We start from the raw sequence: 27,403 nt of genomic DNA, 5'->3' as shown, positions 1-27,403 counted from the left end.
GTCTAGCAGATTGAGAAGAGGGGGGAGAGGAGGAACAGCATGACAATTTGCTGCTTTCCAACTTGGGCAGCTGACAAGATCATTCCCTGAAGTAGGAAGTACATGAGGAAGGTCAGATTCTGCCTGAAAGATAAGCAAAGAATATAGTTTGGAACAGGACGAGATTGACAGGCTCCAGGACCAGCATCCGCAGTGTGGGGCTCCTATCCTGCATCCCTTCCTTTCTGACTATTCCTCCCCAAGAGCCCTACCCTGTCTACACAACCACCTGCTTCAAGGGAAACGATCCCTATTCCCAGTTTCTAGAGTGGCAAGGAGAGCCTGCAGTGGATTCTGATCATTCTAAGCTAGTCGTGCGAATCCATTCCTCGTGCCAATGACTGGTTTAGAAATGGGCAACTTAAGGTAACTCTGGCAAATGATATGCTAAGGGAAGCCTACTGAGGGGTCTCCAAGAGAGGTTTCCTGGCTCCTAAGGAAGAGACAATAGTACTAGAGAGGGCTTTTCTTCCTCAGAATAAGCCACTTCCAGATGTGATATCCGGATCTCAGCAGCCCTCTTGCACCCACGTGGAGAAGCAGCCTGAGGGCAAAGCCAGCATCCTGAAGATGAGGGTGTGGAGAGGCAGAAACAGCTCAGATCCTTGATGGAGTAATCATGCTTTTTTTTTCTTTTTTCTTAACCAGCCCCACAACCCGCCTACCTCTAGACTTCTTGCTATGTGGGATAAGAAATTCTCTTACTGTTTAAGCATTTTGAGTCAGAATTTTCTGGCACTCACAGCATTCGTCTGAAGTAAGATGGATAATCCTGTGACGGTGTCCACGGTAAGAACGAAGGCTTTTGAGAGGAAGGCTTGCCTGAGGTTCTAAGTAGCAGAGTCTGGGTCCCACTGAAAATCTCAGGCAAGTTATTTGGTTGATTTAAATTGTCTTGAAATTGTAAATGCAGTAGAACATAGTATATGCATTATATTTCATTTGCATAACTCCAGGCTTATTTTAACTCTAACAATATAGGCGTTTATAGAATAAAAAGTGAAATTCTCCCTTTCATTTACACTTCAAGCCTAATTCCTTTATTCAGTGGTAACTGCTGAGAATAATATGATGAGTTTCCTTTCAGATCACACACACACACACACACACACACATTTTTACCAAAATTAGAGGGACTGTTCAAGATGGCCTAAGGTAAAACAAAGGCCCTGCATTACACTTGAAATTGCTCTGGGTACACAGAGATACGGTAGTCTTCTTCGGAAGAGAGGAAATAATATGTCAATGGGCAGGTGGAAATGCTGGGCAAGAAAAACAGACATATGGATGAAAATGGTGTGTTCAGAGAAAACGAACATATTTCCAGTCAGAAGTCTTGCCATCAGACTTCAATTTTCTGCCATTGATTTCTGAGAAAGATGCTTCTCATGTGGGCAATTCAACACAGCATGCTCTAGGAGGAGTTTTTTTTTTTTTTTTTTTTTTTTTTTTCTTTTTCGGCTGCCCCTGAGGCATATGAAAGTTCCTAGGCCAGGGATCAAATCCAAGCCGGAGCCATGACCTACTCCACAGCTGCAGCAATGCCAGATCCTTAACCCACTGGGCCGGGCTGGGGGTGGAACTGGCACCTCCACAGAGACAAGCCAGATCATGAAACCATTGCGCCACAGCAGGAATTCCCAGGCTGAGGTCTTTTGAGGCATTCTCAGGATTCTTCAGGATGAGTTGTAGTAGCAGAGATTTATTTTTTGAAGCGTGGGTAATATAAGAGTAATGCTGCGGAAATTAAGGAGTACCATATTTGTGTAATTACACTATACATATTAATTTGCAAATTTGTTTCACTTGACAATATATCTTGGGTATCTTTTGCTGTTGTTGTTGTTGACTTCGTTCTTTTTAAAGGCTGTGTAGTATTCCATAGTCTGGTTTCACCATATACTATTTACCCATGACCATCCTGATTGATTTGGGGATGTATAGAGGTTCAGTATTTGTTACCCCCAAATACTGCCACTTTGACATACTGATTATCTTGACTTAAAAGCACTTAAGAAACAGCTGGAGCACAAGGAACTAGATTCAATAGCCTATGATAAACCCGAACGGAAAAGAATACGATAAAGGGTATAACTACTGAGTCACTTAGCCATGCAGCAGAAATAAACACAACATTGTAAATGAATTAGATTTCAATAAAAAATTTTTTTCAGAAAAAGAAAGAGGAGTTCCCGTTGTGGCTCAGTGGAAAGGAATCTGACTAGAATCCATAAGGACGTGGGTTCCATCCCTGGCTTTGCTCAGTGGGTTAAGGATCCGGCGTTGTTATGAGCTGTGGTCTGTGGTGTGGGTCACAGACACCGCTCGGATCCTATGTTGCTGTGACTGTGGTGTAGGCCGGCGGCTACAGCTCTGATTGAACCCCTAGCCTGGGAACCTCCACATGCTGCAGGTGAAGCCCTAAAAAAGACAGACAGACAGACAGAAAGAAAGAGCTGATACAACAACACTCTGATGCTTTTTTGTTCCCCAGAAGGCAGGAGATAAATCTCCTATGTAAAAACTACCCTCCCTGCAGAGGTCTCTGCCAGCTCTTTCCTTGCTGGGCTGTGTGGCTGAAGGGACTTGGTGGGCAGCACTGGCCCTCTCCGGGATTTAGGGCCTTTCTGAGATTTCTCTGCCTCCCTTTTCTCAAGTGCCTTAGTAGTAGGGTGGGCTGTTTGGAGGAAGGGAGAGAGCAGTCTGGCTGCTCTCTAATCAAGAGGCTTGGTTTTTATTGAAGAATCAAAGCTTTTGGACTTTTGCTTTTTCTACTGCAAACTAATAAATTTGTCAAAAAAAAAGAAAAAATACCCTTCCTGTACCAGGAGGGTGGAAAGCATCTTTATCACTAGAGATAGGGAATTTAGGGCAAAAGGCTATATTTAAAAAAAGCATTGTTTTAACTTCATTTTATCACCCTTATTTACTAGTTAATATCCTTTGTACATATTTTTCCAGTCTTTTATTGACAATCTATAGGAAATCTTAAAATAGGGGTTTTAATTTATTCGTTTGTTTGTTGTATATGTTAAACATATTTTCTGCTAATCTTTTGTTCTTGTTTTTCAATTTTGTTTTTAGGAGCTTTTGCCATATGTAAACTTAAAATTGTTATTTTGTTTAATCTGTAAATCTTTCCCGTTGAAGCTTCTGGATTTTTGTTTTCCTTAGGAAGACTTTCCAACACCACGATTTAAACAAATGTTCGCTTTTATTTACTTCCCGTTTTTTTCATAGTTTTGTTTTTGATATTTAGGTTTTTTTTTCACTTAAAAGAGCTTTTTATCATGAAAAATTTTAAAATACTGTGATGTTGTGATTGACAATAAGAAATATATATTTGGTCTTCATCCTCCTTGCTGGCACTGAGCTCTTAAAACTCTTGGAATTTCCTAAATAATAAGAATGACAAAGGTGGAATGGGTGGCTTTTGTTATTCATAGAAGCGCACCTGAGTTTATGTTAATGAGTCAGCTTTTGGCAAATCCTTAGGTAACCTAAGGAGGAGGGCTTGGTTGCCAGGGGAACCAACCTGTGATTAGAGGGTTGTCATTTTCAGGCTCTCCACCGCCACTTCTGGGGAGGGGAGAGAGTTTGGAAGCTGCAGTGATCACCACTGGCCATTGACTTAATCAATTATACCTAGAAAATAAAGCTGCCATAAAACCCCAAAAGGATGGGTTTCTAGGTTGGTCAACACGTGGAGACTGCGACATGGTGGTGAGCTCAGAGAGGGCACTGAAGCCCTGCACTGTTTCCCTCTTCCTTGCCTAACGCACCTCTTCCATCTGGTTGCTCTTGCGTTATATCCTTTTATGATAAACCTGTCATCTAGTAAAGAAAATGTTTCTCTAATTTCTGTGAGCCTCTCGGGTAAATTAACCGAGCCTGAGGAAGGGGTTGTGGGAACCTCTGATTTATGCTGAGATGGTCAGAAACACAGGTGATAACCTGGACCTGTGATTCTTGAAATTCTCCCTGTAGCTCCCCCGACCAGTCGGAGGTAACTCTTGATAATAAGTTTCTGTTTAGATCTTTATTGGGCATTGATGCACACACAGACTTTTTACCAAAATCGGAGGGGATGTTTAAGATGGTTTAAGATAAAACCTAGGCCGTGAATTATCACCTTAAAGTGGATGTAATGTGTGTGTGTGTGTGTGTGTGTGTGTGTGTGTGTATCTGTAAGCAATTTACATTTTGGTTTTGTGTGTTTTTTAAAGTTTTATTTCTTTACATATTAATTCATTAATTATTTTGGTAAAATATGCATAACGCAATTTACCATTTTAACCTTTTTTTTTTTTGTCTTTTTAGGGCACGCCTGCGGCATATGGAGATTCCCAGGCAAGGGGTCGAATTGGAGCTACAGCTGCCAGCCTACACCACAGCCACAGTGATGTGGGATCATGGCAACACCAGATCCTTAACCCACTAAGAGAGGCCAGGGATCGAACCTGGGTCCTCGTGGATACTAGTCAGATTCGTTTCCACTGAGCCACGATGGGAACTCCCATCTTTTTTAATGGCCACACCTGTAGCATCTGGAAGTTCCCAGGTTAGAGGTTGAATTGGAGCTGCAGCTGCCAGCCTACACCACAGCCACAGCAACTCCAGGTCCCAGCTACATCTGCAACCTATACCGAAGCTTCCGGCAATGCCAGATCAATCCCGAATCCTCATGGATACTGTTGGATTCTTAACCCGCTGAGCCACAGTGGAAACTCCCCATGATATATTATTTTTACTACATGAAGCTTGGAGGGTGTGCAATTTGTAAAAATAATTAAAGCAAGCTTAGTCAGTGAAGGCAGATTATAGGATATTATTTATCAAGCAAGCTAGAGTTTAACAGATCTGATGACTGCCCTTTGTTTCATACTGAAGGAGAATGTTTTGCTTTTCTCCAAAATGTGTCATCATTAAACACATAATGATTTGGGAGTTCCCAGGTGGCATAGTGGGTTAAGGATCCGGTGTTGTCATTGCTGGAGCTTGGGTCACTGCTGTGGCAAGGGTTCATTCCCTGGCCCTGGAACTTCTTCATGCAATGGGTGTGGCCAAAAAGAAAAGGGGAAAAAAAATATATATATACATATATATATATATATGTATATATATATATATATATATATATATATATATATATATAAAATGGTTTAGAATAGTATACTATACAAACTATTTTACCAATATAGGCATATTTTCCTAGCCCGTTTAAACCAGTAGAATGACACAGCTCTTTCCCTAGGCAGCTGTGTGACCTTGAGCAGGTACTTAAAATAGCTTAGCCTTGATTTTCTTCTCTTTCCCTTTTTGTTTTGTTTTGGTTTTGTTTTTGTTTTCTTTGGTCCATTTCAGCCACACCCGTGGCATATGGAAGTTCCCAGGCTAGGAGTCGAATCAGCGTTGCAGCTAACTGCCTACGGCCACAGCCACAGCCACACAGGATCCAAGCTGCATCTGTGATTGTGACCTACACCACAGCTCACGGCAATGCTGGATCCTTAACCCACTGAGCCAGGCCAGAGGTTGAACCCACGTCCTCAAGGATCCGAGCTGGTTTCATTGCCGCTGAGCCACAACAGGAATTCCCTAGCCTTGGTTTTCTCATTTGTAACCTGAGAACATCTCTAGGATCTCATTCAACTGTAGTTAAAAACTACTGTAATGTTTTGGCAAAATCAGGTATCAAATCTTGACAAAGAAGATGAGGCCTCCAGGGTGGAAAAGTTGTTTACAGTTTGCATGTCGATAAATATGCAATGCTATAGCTTAGTCATCAGATAGAAGCTAGCCACCAAAGTGTGTAATTTCCTAAGCAAAGTGGTGAGATCTAGGGCGAGAGAGGCTTCCTTGCATCTCTGCATATTTTCCTAACAGAATGATGTATACATGTAGGGTTTTTAAAAATTATTTATTTATTTAATCATTTTAGGGCCGAACCCCTGGCATATGGAGGTTCCCAGGCTAGGGGTCGAATAGGAGCTACAGCTGACATCTTGGGATCTAAGCCACATTTGCAATCTACACCACAGCTCATGGCAACACCGGATGGTGTAGGTCACAGACGCGGCTTGGATCCCACATTGCTGTAGCTCTGGCGTAGGGTGATGGCTACAGTTCTGATTAGACCCCTAGCCTGGGAACCTCCATATGCCGCAGAAGCGGCCCTAGAAATGGCAAAAAGTATATACATTCTTTTTCTCACATTATTCTCTATCATATTCTATCACAAGTAATTGGATATAGTTCCCTGTGCTATACAGTAGGATCTCATTGCTAATCCATTCCAAATGCAATAATTTGCATCTATTAACCCCAAACTCCCAGTTCCATTCTACTCTCTCCCTCTCCCCCTTGGCAACCACAAGTCTGTTTTCCACATCCATGAGTTTGTTTCTTTCCTGTCGATAGGTTCATTTGTGCCACATATTAGATTCCAGATATAAGTAATATCATATGGTATGTGTCTTTCTCTTTCTGACTTACTTCACTTAGAATGAGAGTCTCTAGTTGCATCCATGTTGCTGCAAATGGCATTATTTTGTTATTTTTTATGGCCGAGTGGTATTCCATTGTGTATATATACCACATTTTCTTTTTCCCTTCATCTGTTGATGGACATTTAGGTTGTTTCCATGTCTTGGCTATCGTGGATAGTGCTACAATGAACATATGGGTACATGTATCTTTTTGAATGAAAGTTTTGTCCGGATATATGCCCAGGAATGGGATTGCTGGATAATACCGTAGTTCTATAGTTAGTTTTCTGAGGTACCTCCATACTGTTTTCCACAGGGGTTGTAGCAATTGACATTCCCACTAATAGTGTAGGAGGGTTCCCTTCTCTCCACACCCTATCGAGCATTGGTTATTTGTAGACATTAATTATAGCCATTCTGACCAGTGAGAGGTGGTACCTCATTGTAGTTTTGGTTTGCATTTCTCTAATAATTAATGATGTTCAGCATTTTTTCATGTGCCTGTTGACCATCCATATGTCTTCTTTGGAGAAATGTCTATTCAGGTCTTCTGCCCATTTTTCAATTGGGTTGTTTGGTGTTTTTTGCTGTTGAGTTGTATGAGTTGTTTATATATTTTCGAGATTAAGCCCTTGTTGGTTGCATTGTTTGCAACTATTTTTTTTAATGGTTTCCTTTGCTGTGCAAAACATTTGTATGGTTGATGTCAGAGAATATTTTGCCTATGTTCTCTTCTAGGAGTTTTATGGTGTTTTGCCTTATGTTTAAGTCTTTAAGCCATTTCGAGTTTATTTTTGTGCATGGTGTGAGGGTATGTTCTACTTTCATTGATTTACATGCAGCTGTTCAGTTTTCCCAGCACCACTTGCTAAAGAGACTGTCTTTTTCCAATTTTGTATTCTTGCCTCCTTTGTCCAAGACTAATTGACCATAGGTGTCTGGGTTTATTTCTGGGTTCCCTATTCTGTTCCATTGGTTTGTATATCTGTTTTTGTTACCAGTACTATACTTTCTTGATTACTGTAGCTTTGTAATATTGTATGAAGTCTGGGAGAATTATGCCTCCTGCCTTTTTTTCCCCCCTCAGGATTGCCTTGGCAATTCTGGGTCCTTTATGGTTCTATATACATTTTTGGATTGTTTGTTCTAGTTCTGTGAAAAATGTCATGGGTAATTTGATAAGGATTGCATTAAATCTGTAGATTGCTTTGGGTAGTATGGCCATTTTAACAATATTAATTCTTCCAATCCAGGAGAGTGGATATATTTCCATTTCTTTGAATCCTCTTTAATTTTTTTTTTTTCTATTTTAGGGCCATACCCATGGCATATGGAGGTTCCCAGGCTAGGGGTTGAATTGGAGCTGCAGCCACCAGCCTACCCCACAGCCACAGCAACAAGAGATCCGAGCTGAGTGTGTGACCTGCATCATAGCTCACAGCAATGCCAGATCCTTAACCCACTGAGCGAGGCCAGGGATGAAATCCACATCCTCATGGATCCTAGTAAGGTTTGTTAACTGCTAAGCCACAAAGGGAACTCCTCTTTGAATCCTCTTTAATTTCCTTGATTAATATTTTATAGTTCTCAGCATATAAGTCTTTCACTTCCTTGGTCAGGTTTATTCCTAGGTATTTAATTTTTGGGGGGTGTAATTTTAATAGGTATTATATTTTTATGTTCTTTTTCTAATATTTCACCACTAGTATACAGAAATGCAACTGATTTCTGAATGTTACTCTTGTATCCTGCTACTTCGCTGAAGTCATTGGTTGGTTCAATAGTTTTTATCTGGAGTCCTTAGGGTTTTCTATATATAGTGTCATGTCATCTGCCTTGGTGACAAATTCACCTCTTTTCTTCCAATTTGGATACCTTTTATTTCTTTTGCTTGTCTGATTGCTGTGGCTAGGACTTTCTGTTATTTTACTTTCTGTGTGACATTTTGGAACCCCATAACCCCATCTCTGAAACTTACTTTCTTTCTTTCTTTCTTTCTTTTTTTTTTTGGTTTCGCCCACAGCATGCTGAAGTTCTGGGGCCAGACCGAAACCATGCCACAGCAGTGACAATTGCCAGGCCACCAGGGAACTCCTGGAATTCACTTTCTTAATCTGAGTGATGTCTAAGGTCCTTTGCAGTGCTAACATTCTCTTTTATTATATCTCCTTTGTGCCTTATTTTGACAATTTGTGAAGTAAGGTTCTGCTCATAGCCAAGCTGAGTTTCGTTCAGATTCCAAAAAATTTCATCAGCATGATTTTTAAATCCTACATCATTATTACACTTTACATTTGCAAAACATTTTTAACTTTGCGAAACTCCTGTATAAATTATTTCATTTAAATTCTCCCAACACGAGGTGAGCAGGCTGGGTATTCATGAATGAGAAATTGAAAAACAAGAGGGTTAGGTAGAGTTCAGATGTTTAAATAGCACACTGGCAGAATTGGAAGGATCCTGAATGATAATTCCTTTGAAAGATAAGGAGACTGAGGTGTGGCGATTTTAAATGCCTTGTCCACATTCAAATAGGTAATAGGAAATTGGAATTAAAACTAAAATCATCTGGTCTTGGTTTAACTCATTTAAACTGTGCTAAATTTTGCTTTAGATTAATGCCCTGATTATGTCCAAATTTATTTTACCCTGAGACATGCTAAGCTGTATGGAGCTTGACAGAAGCCTGCTGTTCTTATGTTAATGCAAATTTTTCTCTCCCTTCCTTATTTGCTGTCTTTAAAACTTTGTTAGTGTCTAAAACATTTCACCAAAGTGTTTCATTTCAGTGTTAACTGAGACACAAGTGATGATAATTATGTTCCAAAGTTTAGAAAATTATGCACAAATTATCAATTAAGCAAATGCTTCAACAGTTATATGCCTCATCAAGAGAGATTATGCAAACTCTGGGAGAATGACAATTTTACACAAGATGTTTTTATTTATTACATTTCCTAAATTGTTGTGGATAATTTCCAATAACTTTATCAAAATATCACACCATTTACATCCCAGAGGAAAATTTGTGATCAGAGATTTTTCTCGAATGTTTATAAATATAACACCCCTATGGAAATGTTAGGCATACATGTGAAGTGTGCAAAGTTTCTCAAACGCAGTAAACTCTTGTTTCCTACACATCTGCTTTTTCCAAAGTTTTCACTGTCTTGGCCAACACTGTCATTAGATGCCTAATTACCAGAGTTAAAAAATCTTATTCTAGCGACTTCTTCCTCCACCATATCTAATATGTCAGCAAGTCCCGGTGACTCTGCTGTGAAATATTTCCTGAATCTGTCGTCTCCATTTCCTTTCTAATTGAAGTTTCTATTCAGACAGCAGTAAGGCAACACAATGGCTTTAGGAGGCTGGGCATAAGTGTTTAAAACACAGTTCTCAGGAATTCGTTTGAGGTCTTTGCTCCCTTCTATTCAGTTTTATAAAACAAACTTTTATCGAGCACCTACTCTGCACTAGACAGTCTGCTAGATTCCAGAGGGTCTAAAGACAATTATGAAACATGGTTCAGGCCCTTAAGAGAACAGATATCAAGACACATACTTACAATACAGTAAAGGCAGAGCAGAAAAATGTCCATGATATAGATGTAATATATCTAGAAAGAGTTTACAAGAAAGCGGCTTCAGAGCAGTTTTGACAGTCTGGAGGCAGACCAGTGCTGGAAGGTTATAGACAAAGGAACAACTTGTGAAAAGTTATAGAATTTGGCTTCCTGGTAAGATAGCACACAATAGACCCTCTCCAGTCTAAATTCATACTGTCAATAAGTAATATGTCATAGGAGTTCCTGCTGTGGCTCAGCGGATAAAGAACCCGACTAGTATCCATGAGGATGTGGGTTTGAGCCCTGGCCTCCCTCAGTGGATTAAGGGATCCACATTGCCGCAAGCTGCAGTGTGGGTTGCAGATACGGTTCAGATCTGGTGTTGCCACGATTGTGGCTAGGATGGGTAGCTGCAGCTCTCATTCGACCCCTAGCCTGGGAACTTCCATATGCTGCGGGTGTGGCCGTAAAAAGGGGAAAAAAAATGTGTGTGTGTGTGTGTCTTTGCATGTCATAAAAGTGAAAAAGGAAAAAAAAAAAAAAAAGCCAGACTTAAAAGCAAGATAAACAGCTGCTTGGGCAGAAAAAGAACAGATAGCAAATGATGGGGGTCATGAAGCCTCAGGATTTGGAGGCTCTGGGTCTGGAAGCGGATCGTTGTTCTGCAGAGTTAAGGGAGTTAATAGAACCCATACAAGAAGGAAGACGGTCAACAGGGTCTCCGCTTAAAGCCAATGGCTGGAGCGGCACCTCTTTATCTAGTAAAAAGACTGAGGGGGGAGAAAAGCTATTGCCAAAAAGTTTTAGAGGCTAGGACTTTTAGCAAGCTATAAATCTAGAATGGTGAGAGGACACAGATGCTGCCTTGGCACCTGGAAATGAATTATGTCACCCATTGGACACTATCTGAGAAGACCTTGAAAATGCCATCATAAAACCTGATTTTGTACTCCACTCCAACTGGGAGTGGAGTGAAGGGGACCTGGAGTGAAGGGGACATCAGAAATTCTAGAGAGGATAGGAAAAAGAAAAGGGAGGAGGCCCACCCACTGGCCATTCAAAAGATCCTACTGAGGAGTTCTCTTGTGGCTCATCGAGTTAAGGATCTGGGGTTGTAACTGCAGTGGCTTGGGTGGCTATGGTGCGAGTTTGATCCCTGGCCCCGGGAACTTCCACATGCCATGGGGGTGGCTAAAAAAAAAAAAAAAAAAAAAAAAAAAAAGACAAAAGATGCCAACGGCCAAAATGCCAAAAACACATCCAGAAATCCAGGCCAAGAAAGATGAACTATAAATCAACAACCTGATAAGAAATTTACTGCAGGCAATAATAACTTATAAAACAAAGACTTTAAACTAACAATATTAGGATGCCCGAAGAGCATAATGAAAGAATAATTTTTATTCAGAAGTGCATGGAATTAAAAAGAATGTATACGTGTATGAGCGACTAGGTCACCTTGCTGGACAGTAGAAAATTGACAGAACACTGTAAACCAGCTATAATGGAAAAAATAAAAACCATTATAAAAATAAAAGAAATGCATGGAATTATGACTAAAAATAAGCAGAAGAGAAATAAGAAGAGGTAGATATGAAAAAGAATCAATTATGCATTTTTTAAATTATAGTTGATTTACAATGTTGTGCTAATTTCTGCTGTATAGCAAAGTGACCCAGTCATATATATATATATATATATGCATTCTTTTTCTCATAATTGTGCACCTTTAAATTAATTTTTAAAATTATGCATTTTTAAGTAGAACTGAAACATTTTAAACATACTAGATGGGATAAACTCTAGATTAGATACAGTTAAAGGGACACTTTTCTGAATTGAAAAGTAGTTCTGACGAATTCCTCTAAAATAGAGCACAAAGAGAAAAGAAGATTAAAAATATACACGGAAGGGTAGTTACAAGACATGGAGGATTAAAAGCAGGAATTCTAGGAGTTCTCATGGTGGCTCAGTGGTTAATGAACCCAACTTGGATCCACGAGAACGCGGGTTTGATCCCTGGCCTCGCTGAGTTGGTTAAGGATCTGGCGTTGCCGTGAGCTGTGGTGTAGGTTGCAGACGCTGCTTGCATCTAATGTTGCTGTGGCTGTGGTGTAGGCCGGTGGCTGCAGCTCCAATTCGACCCCTGGCCTGGAAACCTCCATATGCCGTGGGTGGGGCCCTAAAAAGACAAAGGACAAAAAGTAAGAAATAGAAGCAGGTATTCTAAAGTAAGAGAGTGGGGGAAATGGCAGAGGGGTGCTCTTTCAAGATATAAAAGCTGATAAGTCTCTAAAATTGAAGACATGAGTCTTTACATCACAAGTGCTGAGTCCCAAACAGGATAAAAATTGCAAAGCATCAGCTAGAGAGAAAATATAGAAGGTTATTGCAGAGAGTAAAAGCTTACTTTCAAAGGTCCAGCAATTAATCGAACTAGCATATGCCTCCTGACATCAATAGATAATGGGTATTTTCAGGTTATTGACAGGACATAACTGGAACTTGGACATTTATTTCCTGTTAAAATATCATTTTAAAAAGCCGAGGATAAAACAAGGACCTTTTCACACCAACATGCGGAGTTCCCGTAGTGGCGCAGTGGAAACAAATCTGACTGGGAACCATGAGGTTGTGGGTTCGATCCCTGACCTCGATCAGTGGGTTAAGGATCCCGTATTACCATGAGCTGTGGTGTAGACCGGCAGCTACATCTCCGACCCCTAGCCTGGGAACCTCCATATGTTGCGGGTGCGGCCCTAAAAAAAAAAGACAAAAAGACATATCAATGTGCTAGAAGAATTTGTCGCTCACAGATTTTCACTGTAAGAATTATTACAGAATGTACTTCAGTGAGAATAAAAATGAGCCCAGAGGGAAGGCATGTGGTATAGGAAATAGCAATGAGAATAGAAATTGACAAAATATGTCAATAAATTTAATCACCTGATGACTATTACCTTAAGAAGAAAACAACTTATTGAATTTAAGAAGTAAAAATGAAACTCTAGATAACAACATAAATGTTATAGTGGGAGAGGTTTTTCAATAGAGTTAAAGATTAAAATCTGTGATGTGTTCAAAGGGGGATTAAAAATACCAACTAACTTTAGATTTTCTTGGAAAAGTATGTACTTAAATATGGATATAAACACTAAGGGTAACCACTAAAATCACAGAAATGCAATCTGTAATTCTCAAGCAAGCAGAGGCAGGAAAAGAAAAGAAGAGAAAAAGCATCTTAAAAAAAATGCTAGGATAAAATTGGTCCAGGTGTATCAGTAATCATCAGAAATGTTTGCAGATAAACTCAACAAATGACTGAAACTGGCAGATTGAGTAAATAAAACAAAATCCAGCTATATACAGCTTATAAAAGTCATAGCTAAACGAAGTAACATAGAAAGTTTTAAAGTGATGGAATCATTTCTTGAATTTTATTCAACCAACAACATAATTTTAAATGGATGGAATTATAAGGAGAAATTTATAATTAATGATTATATTGTGAAAATTTAACAAAACTCTTATGATTTATACTGATAGATTGCAAAAACCAAAAAAAAGTAAGAATATTAAAAACAAATATTTAGAACCTAGGGAGTTCCCTGGTGGACCAGTGGTTAGGGACTCAGGGCTTTCACTGGTGCAGCCTGGGTTCAATTCCTGGTCTGGGAATTGAGATCTCGTATTAAGCCATTGCACGCTGTGGCCAAAAAAAATGTGTGGACAAAAAATATATAAAATTAGACTTTGAATATAGAACTTAGAGCTTGAACTAGTATTCAATGTAAAACCTTGTACAAGAAATAGAGAATATATATTCTTTTCAATATCTAATTCATTGTATGAGAATTTATAACATTAATACCAAAACAAGATGGAGATTACAGGAGAAAGTGAGTTATAAACAAGTTTGATGTTATGAACAGTGATGTAAATATCCTAAGTAAAACACTAGCCTCACAAATCTAACAATATATGAAAATTATAATAATTCATGACCAAGTAGGATTTACCATAGAACTGCAAAGAACACATCATCAGAAAATCTATCAATGCAGTGCACCAAAATAACAGATTAAAAGAGAAATATATATATATATAATATATATAACGTTCAATAGATGCAGAAAAGTTATTTTATTTATTTTATTGAAGTATAATTGATTACCAATGTTTCTTCAATTTCTGTTGTACAGCAAAGTGACCCAATCACACACAGTTCAGAAAAGATATTTTAAAAATTGCAAAGCTAATTCATGATTAAAATCTTAGTTTTAACTGCATCCATCAAGTTTAATTTTCTTAAGAGAACTGGAATGGCAGTATTGGCAAAATGTTAATGATTATTGAAGCTGGGTGATGGATATTCATTACACTATTCTATCCACTTATGCAGATGTTCAATTTTTTCCATAATAAAAAGTTTTAAAATGCTCAAAAATTTGAAAAATAATCTAAAGTAAATAAGGCAAAATGGTAGGTGGGTATATGTTAATAATTCTTTATATATATATATTCTTTATATATATATGTATATATAATATATGTATATCTGCTATGTGCCTAGGCCTTCCTTGTTATGAATGCCTTTCACACACTGACCCTTTTTTTTGGTCTTTTTAGGGTTGCACCTGCAGCATATGGAGACTCCCAGGCTAGGGGTTCAATCAGAGCTGAAGCCGCTGGCCTATGCCACAGCCACAGCAACACAGGATCCGAGCCGTGTCTTCTACTTACATCACAGCTCACGGGCAACGCCGGATCCTTACCCCACCGAGCAAGGCCGGGGATTGACCCTGCGTCCTCTTGGATGCTTGTCAGGTTCATTACCAGATGAGCCACAACAGGAGCTCCAGGACTAACCAGGCCCGACCCTGCTTAGCTTCTGAGATCAGAGGAGATCGGGGACATTCACTGACTCTCTTAATGGGCACAACAATCCTTTAACCTCGGTCCTACCCTAAGTTCCCTTTTCCAGATGAGAAAATGAAAGCACAAAGGACTTCACCGAAGTCATAGCTGGTGATTGACCTCAAAGATTCACACAAGGAATCCATCTTTGAGTCTATGCTCTAGTCCTGTCTAGTATGGTAGTCACTAACCTTATTTAACTCGACTTTATGAAAATTAAATAAGCTAAACATTCGATACCTAAATGGCACTAGCCATATTTCAAGTGCTCTATACCCAGTCTAGGTAATGGCTAGTGAATAGCGCAGATAATGAAATTTTCCATCACTGCAGAAAGTTCTATTGGACAGCATTGCTTTAGTCTTATATTGCCATTATTACCATTTATATCTGACTTTTAGGGTCATTAAATTTATTAGGGCTTTCATCAAACCAGTGTTTCTCGACTTGAGTAACTATTCATATTTGGAACTAGGTAGTTATTCTTTTTTTTTTTAGGGCAGTACTCACGGCATATGGAAGTTCCCAGGCTAGGGGTCAAGTTGGAGCTGGAGCTGCTGGCCTGCACCACAGCCACAGCAATGCCAGATCAGAGCCGAATCTGTGACCCACACCACAGTGTACGGCAACGCCGGATCCTTAACCCACTGAGCGAGGCCGGGGATTGAACCCGCATCCTCATGGACACTAGTCGGGTTCTTAACCTGCTGAGCCACAACAGGAACTCCAGGGCTAGGTAATTAATAAAGGGAGGCATCCTGTGCACTGCAGAATGTTCAGCAGAGTCCCTGGCCTCTATCCGCTCGATACCAATAGCACTCTCTTCTCCAATTGTGACAACCAAAATCTCTAAACAGTACCAAATGTCACTTGTGGGATGTGCATGTGTGTGTGTTTTAAAATTGCCCTTGGTTGAATTAGTCTGAAATTTACAGAGACAATATTTTCTGAACTAATGTTACCTTTACTTCGATCCTTTTAAGTGTGTCCATGGAAACCGGTCTTAAAGAGGGCACAATGATATCAACAACACTGATGAATAAAAATCAGAAATTCTTATTTGTTGTAGTTGCCACATCTGTGGTCTAGGTGAAATTTTCTTTTGTGGTTTTAAGGACAAACTCATAATAGTATTTACAGATTTCTGGGTCCTCACTTCTACCAGCATATATTAACTGTGCCTATTTTTGAACATTGTATATTTTCTTTTAAAGAGCTAGGTAATAAATATTTTAGGCTTGCCAGCCAGATGGTCTCTGTCACAACTACGCAGTTCTGCAGTTGTAGTGCTAAAGCAGCTTATACATTCACGAATGAGTGTGACTGTGTTTCTATAAAACTTTAATTGCAAAAACATGTGTCCAGTCCATGGGCTGTAGTTTGATGACTCTTGCTTTATATAAATGGAATCACGTGGTACATATTATATTCTGCGGTCTGGCTTCTTTTGCTCAACCTTATGTTTGTGATATTCCGTCAGACTGTTATGCATTATTGTAGCTCATCATTCTTTTTTTTTGTTTGTTCGTTTTGTTTTTGTTTTTGTCTTTTCTAGGGCCGCTCCCACAGCATATGGAGATTCCCAGGCTAGGGGTCCAATCGGAGCTGTAGCCACCGGCCTACACCACAGCCACAACAACATGGGATCCAAGCTGTGTCTGCGACCTATACCACAGCTCACGGCAACGGCAGATCCTTAACCCACTGAGCAAGGCCAGGGATCGAACCCACAACCTCATGGTTCCTAGTCGGATTCGTTAACCATTGAGCCACGACGGGAACTCCCATCGTTCTTTTTTTTTTGGCCACACCTGTGGCATATGGACGTTCCCGGGCCAGAGATTGAAAAGGAGCCACAGCTGCGACCTACAGCAGCACTGCAGCAACACCAGATCCTTTAACCCACTGCACTGGGCTGGGGAGCGAACCCACACCTCTGTAGTGACCCGAACCACTGCAGTCGGATTCTTAACCTACTGAGTCACAGCTGGTTATTCTTGCTTTATAGTATTCCATTGTATGAACTCGTTAAGTAGATTTATTTAACTCTTCCACCATTGATGGACATTTGTGTTATTTCTAGTTGGAGGTTTTTATAGAAAATGATGTTATGAACATGTGTGGGTGCTTTGTTTGTTTTTCACTTTTGAGGGCCGCACCTGCAGCATATAGAAGTTCCCAGGCTAGGGGTCCAATCAGAGCTACAGCTGCCGGCCTACACCACAGCCACAGCAACGCAGGACCCGAGCCCTGCGACCTACACCACAGCTCACCTCAACGCGGGATCCTTAACCCACTGATCCAGGCCATCCTCATGGATCCTAGTCGGGTTCCATTAACAGCTGAGCCACGAAGGGAACTCCATGTGTTAGTGTTTTACCTGGGAGTGGAGTCACTGATATATGTTCATCTTTAGTAAATACTATCAAATGGTTAATCTGAAGTGGTTGTACCAGCAGTGCATGGGAGAGCCACGTGCTCCATATACCTATTAGCAGTTGATATTATCTTTTTTTTTTTTTCATTTTTTTCTTTCTGGAGTATAAGAACTGCGTTAGGATTTTTATTTGCATTTGCCTTAGACTATTTGTAATAGTGAAATTGGAATGTCATATCCAACACCTATAAACATTGAGAATATTAAAAAAACCAAACACCTTGCTCTCTGCTTCAGTGTGTCTTTGTTATATACGGCTGCACCTGTGACATATGGAAGTTCCCAGGCTAGGGGTCGAACTGGAGCTGCAGCTGCCGGCCTATGCCATAGCCACAGCAATGCCGGATCTGAGCAACGCCAGATGCTTAACGTACTGATCAAGGCCAGGGATCAAACCTGCATCCTCATGCATACTAGTTGGGTTTGTTACCACTGAGCCACAACGGGAACACTCTCTCTCTCTCTCTCTCTCTCTCTCTCTATATATATATATATATATATACACACACATATATAAATAAATTTTATATTGTTTTGGCCACACCTGTGGCATGGGGAAGCTACTGGGCCAGGGATTGAACCCGTGCTAGAGCAGTGACCCAAGTCACAGAAGTGACAATGCTGGATCTTTAATCTGCTGTGCCACAGGAGAACTCTGACTTTGTAATATTTTAATACTTCCTTCTCTAGTCCTTCCTAGGAGAGATTGACGCTTAAAAGTTATTCCTCAGAAAGAAAGATAATTTCATAAAAAGTCTTAAGTCTTAATCAGAACATTTTTACTATTTGAAACCATCCTATGTTCTTGAGTTAATTTAATCCCATGGTAATTACTCTTCATTTCACCAAACTAATTATTATCTCTGTCACACCTACTATAACTGCTGAATATTTTTTTTACTTTAGGTAATAATTTCCCCATGACTTTAGTCACTCAGACCAGAACGATCAGAGTCACATTTAACTTTTCTCAGTTTACTGTCACGCTGGTACCATCTCTGTTATGCAGTCTCTGACTTGGAGGACCTCTTTCGAGCTCTCAAAAAAAAAAAAAAAACTTTTTTTTTTTTTTTTTTTTGTCCTTCGATGGCCGCCTATGCAGCATATGGAAGTTCTCAGGCTAAGGGTCAAATCAGAGCTGAAGCTGCCGGCCTACACCACAGCCACAGCAACAGCAGATCTGAGCTGTGTCTGCTGCCTACACCACAGCCCGTGGCAATGCCAGATCCTTAACCCACAGAGCAAGGCCAGGGATTGAATCCGTAACCTCATGGTTCCTAGTCGGATTCATTAACCACTGCGCCATGACGGGAACTCCACAAGTATCATTTCTTATTTAAGCCCCTAAATCTTTAGGAGCTGGCAGTCTTGAGCTGTGTGAGGCTAGCTCAGAGAGTATGTCTTTTGTTTTAGAGTCTTCATATCATGTTCTCTTCTGTCCATTTCTTTCTTCTCTATGTAGGTCACCAATAGCTTATAGACTCCCTCGGCAATTTCGCCGTGTCGCAGTGTTGAATGCGAGACAGATGAGAATTAAGATGTCTAAAGAAAGTTAAGGCCACATATGGTGAGAAGCAGATCAATACAAAGAGAATTGTTAATTTTCCACTAACACACTAAGGTTATTTTGGGATGTCTCAGAGGACACCTTTATTTTCAAGTGAAAATTTGATATAAAGTAGATAACTAACAAGGACCTACTGTACAGCACAGGGAATTCTACTCAGTGTTCTATAAAAGCTTATGTGGAAAAAAAGAATGGATATATGTATAACTGATTCACTTTGCTATAAACCTGAAGATAATACAACATATACCCCAATAAATTTTTTTTTCTTTTTATGGCCACACCTGTGGCATATGGAAGTTCCTGGGCTAGGCATTGAATCAGAGCTGCAGCCGCCAGCCTACACCGTATGTACAGCAACACACATCCAAGCTGAATCTGCACCTATGCTGCAGCTTGCGGCAACGCTGGATCCTTCACCCACTGAGTGAGGCCAGGGATCGAACCTGCATCCTCATGGACACTATGTCAGGTTCTTAACCTGCTGAGCCACAATGGGAACTCCTACTCCAATAAATCTTATTTTTAAAGTAATAATTTGATGACTGTGTTTTATATGGAAATAGAAATAATCACCCTAGTAGGACCTAGCCATCAAATGTCACCTGATTTAGCAAATAAAAGTACCAGTCATCCAGTTAAATTTGAACTTCAGATAAGCAATCAAAAAAATTTTTTTTTTTTGTCTTTTGTCTTCTGTCTTTTTAGGGCCTCACCCATGGCATATGGAGATTCCAGGCAAGGGGTGCAATTGGAGCTGTAGCCACCGGCCTACACCAGAGCCACAGCAACTTGGGATCCGAGCCGTGTCTGCAACCTACACCACAGCTCATGGCAACGCCGGATCCTTAACCTACTGAGCAAGGCCAGGGATCGAACCTGCAACCTCATGGTTCCTAGTCAGATTCATTTCCATTGAGCCATGACGGGAATTCCAGCAATGAATAATTTTTTAAAAAATTTTTATTTATTAATTTTTGGGCCACACCTACAGCATGTGGAAGTTCCCAGGCCAGGGATCAAACCCACATCACAGCAGCAACCAAAGCTGCTCCAGTGACCATGCTGGGTCCTTAACCCACTGAGCCACCAGGGAACTCCTAATTTTTTAGTGTAAGTATGTCCCAACTATTATACTAAAAACTGAAATTCTTTGTTGTCCTGAAATTGAAATTTAACTGGGTATCCCATATTTTATCTGACACTCCTATCTGAAACCCAAAGCAAGTGGTAATATGGGCTTGCCTTGCTGTCTGGAATGAAGAAGTAGGCTTGGGTTGATGTGAAATCACTTCCTCAAAGCCGTTAGTCACAATTTCGTCCTGGAAGAGGACTGGCTTAGACTTCTTTCTGGCTCATCTCTTGCTTTTTCATTATATAGCTCCCCACACACACTTCATGCTGAAATATCTGCAGTCCCACCCATTGGCTACACGGCCATCCTTTTGTCCATGCTGTTCCTTATACTCTTCTTACATCCCTGTCTCATTCTCCATTTGACTAATTCCTACTGGTCCTTACAACAAGAGTTTCAGACTCTAATGTAATCGGTGAAGTCCAAATAGGAGTAACATGCTCACTCTTCTTTTTGTGAAAAAAGTGGCCATCTTGGTCTACCTTTCATTTTTCTTTTCTTCTTCTTCTTTTTTTTTTTTTTTTTTTTTTTGCCTTTTCTAGGGCCGCTCCCGCTGCATATGGAGATTCCCAGGCGAGGGGTCGAATCGGAGCTGTAGCCACCGGCCTACACCAGAGCCACAGCAACACCAGATCCGAGCCACGTCTGCGACCTACACCACAGCTCACAGCAATGCCAGATCCTTAACCCCCTGATCGAGGCCAGGGATCGAACCCGCAACCTCATGGTTCCGAGTCAGATTCATTAACCACTGAGCCACGAAGGGAACGCCTCATTTTTCTTCTTGATATAGAAAGATAGGTTCTGAGAAAGACCTCTACTACTAGGAAAGCCACAATTGAGGTGTACTGATGAATGGTGACTGATTCTCATTCCCAACATTGGCGCAGCAAGAAGTAGTAAGGATTGGTACTAGCTCTCGAACTAAAAAGGGATAGCTACTGCTCAATTCTACCAAACGTTGCCACATGGAAATGTGGATCTAATACTGTCAGATTGTTTGGGTTTTCAAGAAAAGCCAGAAAACTGAGTGTGTATGTGTGTGTGTGTGTGTGTGTGTGTGTGTGTGTGTGTGTGAAATCTTCCAATTGACAAATGTTAGCTCTTTAAAAAAAAAAGAAAACAAACAAACAGAAAACCCCTAAGCAGGCCCAGCTAAAACACCTTCAGGTTGGATGGCGCCTTAAGGCCACCAGTTTGAGATCTTGCATTAACTGCTCCAATGTGGCATCATTTTTCAGAGGTCTGTGTTAAGTGCACTTCCTATGGGTTGTACTAACTTCTTGTGCTTAACTCTCTCTGAGCTCTGGAGGACAGTTGTCTGCTTTCTTATCGTTCTCCCCGGAAACAGGACCTTTGCATTTTCTTTTTCTTTTTGCTTTTTAGGGATGCACCTAAGCACATGGAAATTCCCAGGCTAGGGGTCCAATCGAAGCTGCAGCTACCAGCCACAGCCACAGCAACGCTGGAGCCTTAACCCAGGGATCGAACCCTTGTCCTCATGGATACGAGTCAGGTTCTTAACCATTGAGCCACAATGGGAACTCTGCATTTTATTTTCTTAACCAACCTCAGCAACTAGTAGAATGTCTGAGACACAGGAGGCATTCAGATGAATGAATGAATGAATGCATCTATGTCACCCTTCTTCCCAGCCAGAAGGTAGAATTTTCAAGGGCAGAAGAACATTAATTGTCCTTTCCCATTCCAGAATGGGATAAAAAAGGTAAAATAATTACTTTGGACATAAACATTTTTAAATGAAGTATTTTGTAGTTGAAGGCTGGTAAACTGGAAGTTTAAGAGCTGATTGCATCTTGGAAACCACATGCGAAGCAGATAATTAAGCTTCTGGAATTTGGCACTGTTTATAGTTCTACTTGCAGTAGTTTTAAAATAATGTGACTTATGTTCAGTATGAATGCATTATTGTTAATATTTTATCAGAGAGTTATTATTTTCTCTTTGAATATGTCTCATTACAGGCACTGCTGCATTATTAAGTTTAAATATACTACATCCAAGCATCAATTCTCCCGCCCCTGCGGTATGTATTTCAGATTCTGTGATAGAAGTCAATGGCTAAGTCGGATTCATTTAAGCTAAATTTACTTTATAGCCCACTTTTTTGGAATGCACGCGCTCTTTCCTTTGAGGGATACCTGCATAATCGCGTCATATATTTTCTGTTCTGCAGCAGAATAAAGCAAGCACATGGAGCCAACTTCATTGTTAACAAAATGTAGCAGCTGTGTGGTGACTGCAGACACATCACTGGATTCATCACCAGGGGGCTAAGAGTCATTGGTACAATCAGAATGAATCTCCTTCCAAATTTTCACAAGGAAACAATAGAACACCTCCTATACACGCTGGTATGTATATGCTTCTTTCTGGTAAATGTTTGAAGTCAACTGTGATTCAACTCTGTCAAAAAGTAACGTTTCACCACTTCCTACAGAAATACTATCCAGGAGTTCCTGTTGTGGCTCAGCGGTAATGAACTTGACTAGTATCCATAAGGACTTTGAGTTTGATCCCTGGCCTCCCTCAGTGAGTTCAGGACCTGGCGTTGCCGTGAGCTGTAGTGTAGATTGCAGATGCTGCTCGGATCCTGCGTTACTGTGGCTGTGGCTGTGGCTGGTGGCTACAGCTCCAATTAGACCCCTAGCCTGGGAACCTCCATATGCCACGGGAGCGGCCCTAAAAATGGCAAAAAGACAAAAAAAAAAAGGCATTAGGAAAAGTTTGCCTTATATCGCATTTGAAATCTTTGTATTTCCTAGAGGAGAAATTCTAGAGAAGAATTTATTTATTTTCTTTCTTTCTTTTTTTTTTTTTTTGGCTGTGCCCACTGCATGCCCACTCATGTTCCTGGTCCAGAGATTGAACCTGTGCCATAGCAGTGACTGCTGATGCTTAACCCTCTTCACCATCAGGGAATTCCTAGAGAATAATTTCACATATAATTCATTGTTTGAGTTCCCGTGGTGGCTCAGTGGGTTAAGAGCCTGCCATAGTAGGTTGAGGATGCCGCTTTGATTCCTGACCTCGCTCAGTGGGTTAAGGATCTGGAGTTGTGGTGAGCTGTGGTGTAGGTCGAAGACGCGGCTCAGTTCTGGTGTTGCTGTGGCTGCGGCATAGGCCAGCAGCTATAGCACCGATTTGACTCCTAGCTTGGAAACCTCCATATGCCGTGGGTAAGGCCCTAAAAAGAAAAAAAATTTTTTTAATTATTTTTTAAATTAAATATATTTGGAGTTCCCATTGTGCCTCAACGGTAACGAACCTGACTAGTATCCATGTAGATACGGGTTCGATCCCTGGCCTCTCTCAGTGGATTAAGGATCCAGCATTGCCGTGAGCTGTGGTGCAGGTCGCAGATGTGGCTTGGATCCTGAGTTGCTGTGGCTGTGGTGTAGGCCTGTAGCTGCAGCTCTGATTCAACCCCTAGCCTGAGCAGTTCTATATGCTGTGGTGGGTGTGGCCCCCAAAAGCAAAAAAATAAAAATAAAAACAATCAAAAAACAACAAGAAAATTGAAGTATAGTTGATTTACAATGTTGTGGCAAATAAATTTTTAAATGTATTATGATTTTTTTTTTCCTCTAAGGCAGCTGGGCCTAAGAGATTCCAAGAATGGTAAAATGAAGGTGCCTCTTAAATCTAATATTATTTTATTTTCAAATTAATATCTAATAATCCTAATACCTCATAACCAATAAGCGAAATGCCACTATGATCATTTATTAAATTCCCATTTGTATAGAGAAAAAAAAATGTTCTGTCATGAACTGGTTTTTCATTGGGGAAGATATTTCAATTAAATCAGTTTTTTCCCAAATTGTGGTCTGAGATCTTCAGAAAACTGGCATGACAGTTGGGTTGAGGCTTGCTGCTGAAAATGAAAATTCCTAGGCCCATTCTAGCTCTTTCTTTCTTTCTTTCTTTCTCTCTCTCTCTCCCTCTCTCTCCTTCTTTCTTTCTTTCTTTCTTGCTTGCTTGCTTGCTTGCTTGCTTGCTTGCTTTCTTGCTTTCTTGCTTTCTTGCTTTCTTTCTCTGTCTTCTTAGGGCTGTAACTTTGGCACATGGAGGTTCCCAGGCTAGGGGTTGAATCAGAGCTGTAGCCACCGGCCTACACACCACAGCCACAGCAATGCAGGATCCCAGCCACATCTGCGACCTACACCACAGCTCATGGCAACGCCAGATCCTTAACCCACTGAGCAAGGCCAGGGATGCACCCCGCGTCCTCATGGATAATAGTTGGGTTTATTAACCTCTGAGCCACGACAGGAACTCCCTAGCTGTTTCTTAATGCACATCAGAGTTGGAGATCCACCGGGCTGGGTGAACCTCAGGGCCCTTCCTCCTACAAAATTTTATGAGGCTCAGAAGGTCTTTCCACGTTAAGCTTGTTGGTAATGAGGATTTCTTCTCCTTCCTTGCAATAGATCTAAAAACCCGAAAAGGGTCTCTCCAAATGGGATTTAGTTAACAGATGAAGTTTGGTATCTGGTGATCTACTCAATCTTGGGTTATCGAATAAATAGCACTTAAATATTTATTCAGGGAATTAAATTTAGACTAGACCAGTCAATGGGAGTTTGGGGTTAGTAGATATAAATGATTCCATTTAGAATGGATAAGCAATGAAATCCTACTGTACAGCACAGGGAACCATATACATCTAGTCTCTTGGGATAGACTGGGATGGAAAATAATATAAGAAAGGGAATGTATATATGTGTGTGACTGGGTCACTTTGTTGTACAGAGAAATTGGTGCAACATTGTAAATCAACTATATTTATTTGATTTTATTTTCTTTAGGTCCACACCTGCAACATATGGAGGTTCCCAGGCTAGGGGTCGAATCAGAGCTATAGCTGCTGGTCTACACCACAGCCACAGCAACGCCAGATCCGAGCCGCATCTGCGACCTACATCACAGCTCACAGCAATGCCGGATCCTTAACCCCCGAGCGAGGCCAGGGATCGAACCCACAACCTCATGGTTCCTAGTGGGATTCCTTTCTGCTGCGCCACAACAGGAACTCCAAACTATATTTTTTAAAAAAATACAAAATTTAAAAAAGAATAAAATAGACCCGTCAAGTAACTTGGGTCTATGGATGTCACCTGCCATATCCGTAAAGAAAGGAGATTGTGGCCACGAAGCCCTCAGCCACTGCAGCCCCCACCAATTGTGCTCCCTGAGGAGAGAGAGAGTCAGAATGGAGGAAAACAGGATACCGGCCCTAGATAGTTACAGTGCATAGCAAAGGAAAGATCTCAATGAGCCCAGACTCCGGCATCTTCCCATGCATAGAAAAGCACCATTTCGTTAACTTGAGTTTTTTTTTTTTGGTTTGTTTGTTTGTTTTTGTCTTTTTGCTATTTCTTGGGCCGCTCCCGCGGCATATGGAGGTTCCCAGGCTAGGGGTCTAATCGGAGCTGTAGCCTCCAGCCTACACCACAGCCACAGCAACGCAGGGTCCGAGCCGCGTCTGTGATCTACACCACAGCTCATGGCAATGCCGGATCCTTAACCCACTGAGCAAGGCCAGGGATCGAACCCGCAACGTCGTGGTTCCTAGTCGGATTCGTTAACCACTGCGCCACGATGGGAACTCCCAACTTGAGTTTTTTTTGTTGTTGTTTAATTAGCAGGCATTTTTTGATATTCAACTACCTGGTTTGTTTTTGCAAACTCCTCCCTTCACCTCTTCAGAACAGTCCCTCAGAGCCATCCCAAAGGCTGTCTCCTGGGCCTAAGTGCTCACGACGTTTGCCAAATAAGACATACTTCTCACCTTTTAGGTTGTGCATTTTTTGAGTCAAGTCTCGGTGATTCTCATAGTGTCTGGGAGGCTGATCAATTTTTGTTTTGATGCGTCTTCTGTTCAGTTTCGACAAATCCAAATTCAGGAGTTCCCGTTGTGGCGCAGCAGAAACGAGTCCAACGAGGAACCATGAGGTTGTGGGTTCGATCCCTGGCCTCCCTCAGGGGGTTAAGGATCCGGCGTTGCCGTGGCTGTGGTGTAGGCTGGCAGCTGCAGCTCTGATTCAACCCCTAGCCTGGGAGCCTCCATATGCCGTGGGTGTGGCCCTAAAAAAAAAAAAGGACAAAAGACAAAAAAAAAAAAAAAAAATCCAAGTTCATTCAGGTTATTTTCTCTCTGGGTAGAGCTAGCTTGTCTTCAACATCTGTAGGAGATCAAAGACGAGTTCTTAGAGAGCCATGTGAGGCCTTAAAATTCTAATGAGGAAGTTGACATTGAGAAGGAAGAGAGGCATTTTTGCTTCAGCAAATCCTTCCTTCTTTATGATGATTGGGTTGGAGCAACACCCACTTCCGGTTGGTGAGGCTGTGAAGCAACTGGAATGCTCATATATTGTTGATGGGAGTGGGAAATTGTGAAGTTAAAAATGTACCTTTCCTGTGGCCTAGCAATTTCACTCCTAGGTATTTACCCAAGAGAAATGAAAGCACAAGTTCACACAAAGACTTGTACTAGAATATTCTTAGCGACTGTACCCATAACAGGCAAAATCTGGAAACAGCTTAGGTGTGTATCAACAGAATGGCTAAATAAACTGTAGTGTATTCATGGAATGGACTATATCCACTATAGCTATACCTAAGACATAGATGGATTTCAAAATATTATGCTTCATGAAAGAAGCCTTGCACAAAAGATTACACACAGTATGATTCCATTGACGCTACATGTTCCTGCTTCTGTTTATTTGTTCTCTGTGCAGACATAGGTCCAGGCTGCTCCACAGAAGAGAATCTGGCTGAGGGCCTAGGCTGGAAACAGCACACACACACAGTTACAATAATAACCATCATTACTGAATGCCTAAGGGCCTGGCGCTGCTGTGACATTTCAGTATTGCTCCTATTTTATGGATGAGAAAACTGGGCCTCATACAGAGCATGTGACTTGCCCAAAGCTACGTAGGAAATGAGTGCTCTAGCTAGGTTTGTTTCTAGCTCAAGGCTTGTCTTCTTTCCAGAGCAGTAGAGTTTCACCCCGAGGGTGCTTTTTCAAGAAGAGGACATGGGTCGTGCAGGAAGAGGAATCAGCCTGGGTTCTCTCCCGGGGATGGGGGTGGGGTGGTGGGTGGGGGTAGAGGGGGGAGGGGGGCAGGAAAAAAGATCGGGGAAGAGCAAGAGGAGGAATATTACAGAAGATAAATTCCTGCCTAGTCCATCTTTCTGTCCAGGCTAGAAACTGCCTTCT

At 41.0% G+C, this 27,403-nt stretch overlaps 1 long non-coding RNA gene across 1 annotated transcript; it reads left to right on the top strand.

Annotated features, from left to right (window-relative positions):
* Positions 1–3,631: 3,631 nt before the first annotated feature.
* LOC146394569 (uncharacterized) lies at positions 3,632–22,464 on the top strand. Its single transcript, XR_014835343.1, has 3 exons — positions 3,632–3,762; positions 22,137–22,198; positions 22,349–22,464. It is a non-coding gene; the product is annotated as an uncharacterized LOC146394569 (long non-coding RNA).
* The last annotated feature ends 4,939 nt before the right edge of the window (positions 22,465–27,403 follow it).

Source organism: Sus scrofa, chromosome X, assembly GCF_054392235.1.
Source record: "Sus scrofa isolate SSC_HxYL_T2T_F1_AM1 chromosome X, Sscrofa_HxYL_maternal_Yorkshire_Landrace_v2.0, whole genome shotgun sequence".
Classification (NCBI taxonomy): Eukaryota; Metazoa; Chordata; class Mammalia; order Artiodactyla; family Suidae; genus Sus; species Sus scrofa.
Note: the sequence above shows the minus strand (reverse complement) of the source record. Positions and strands in the feature narration are given on the sequence as shown.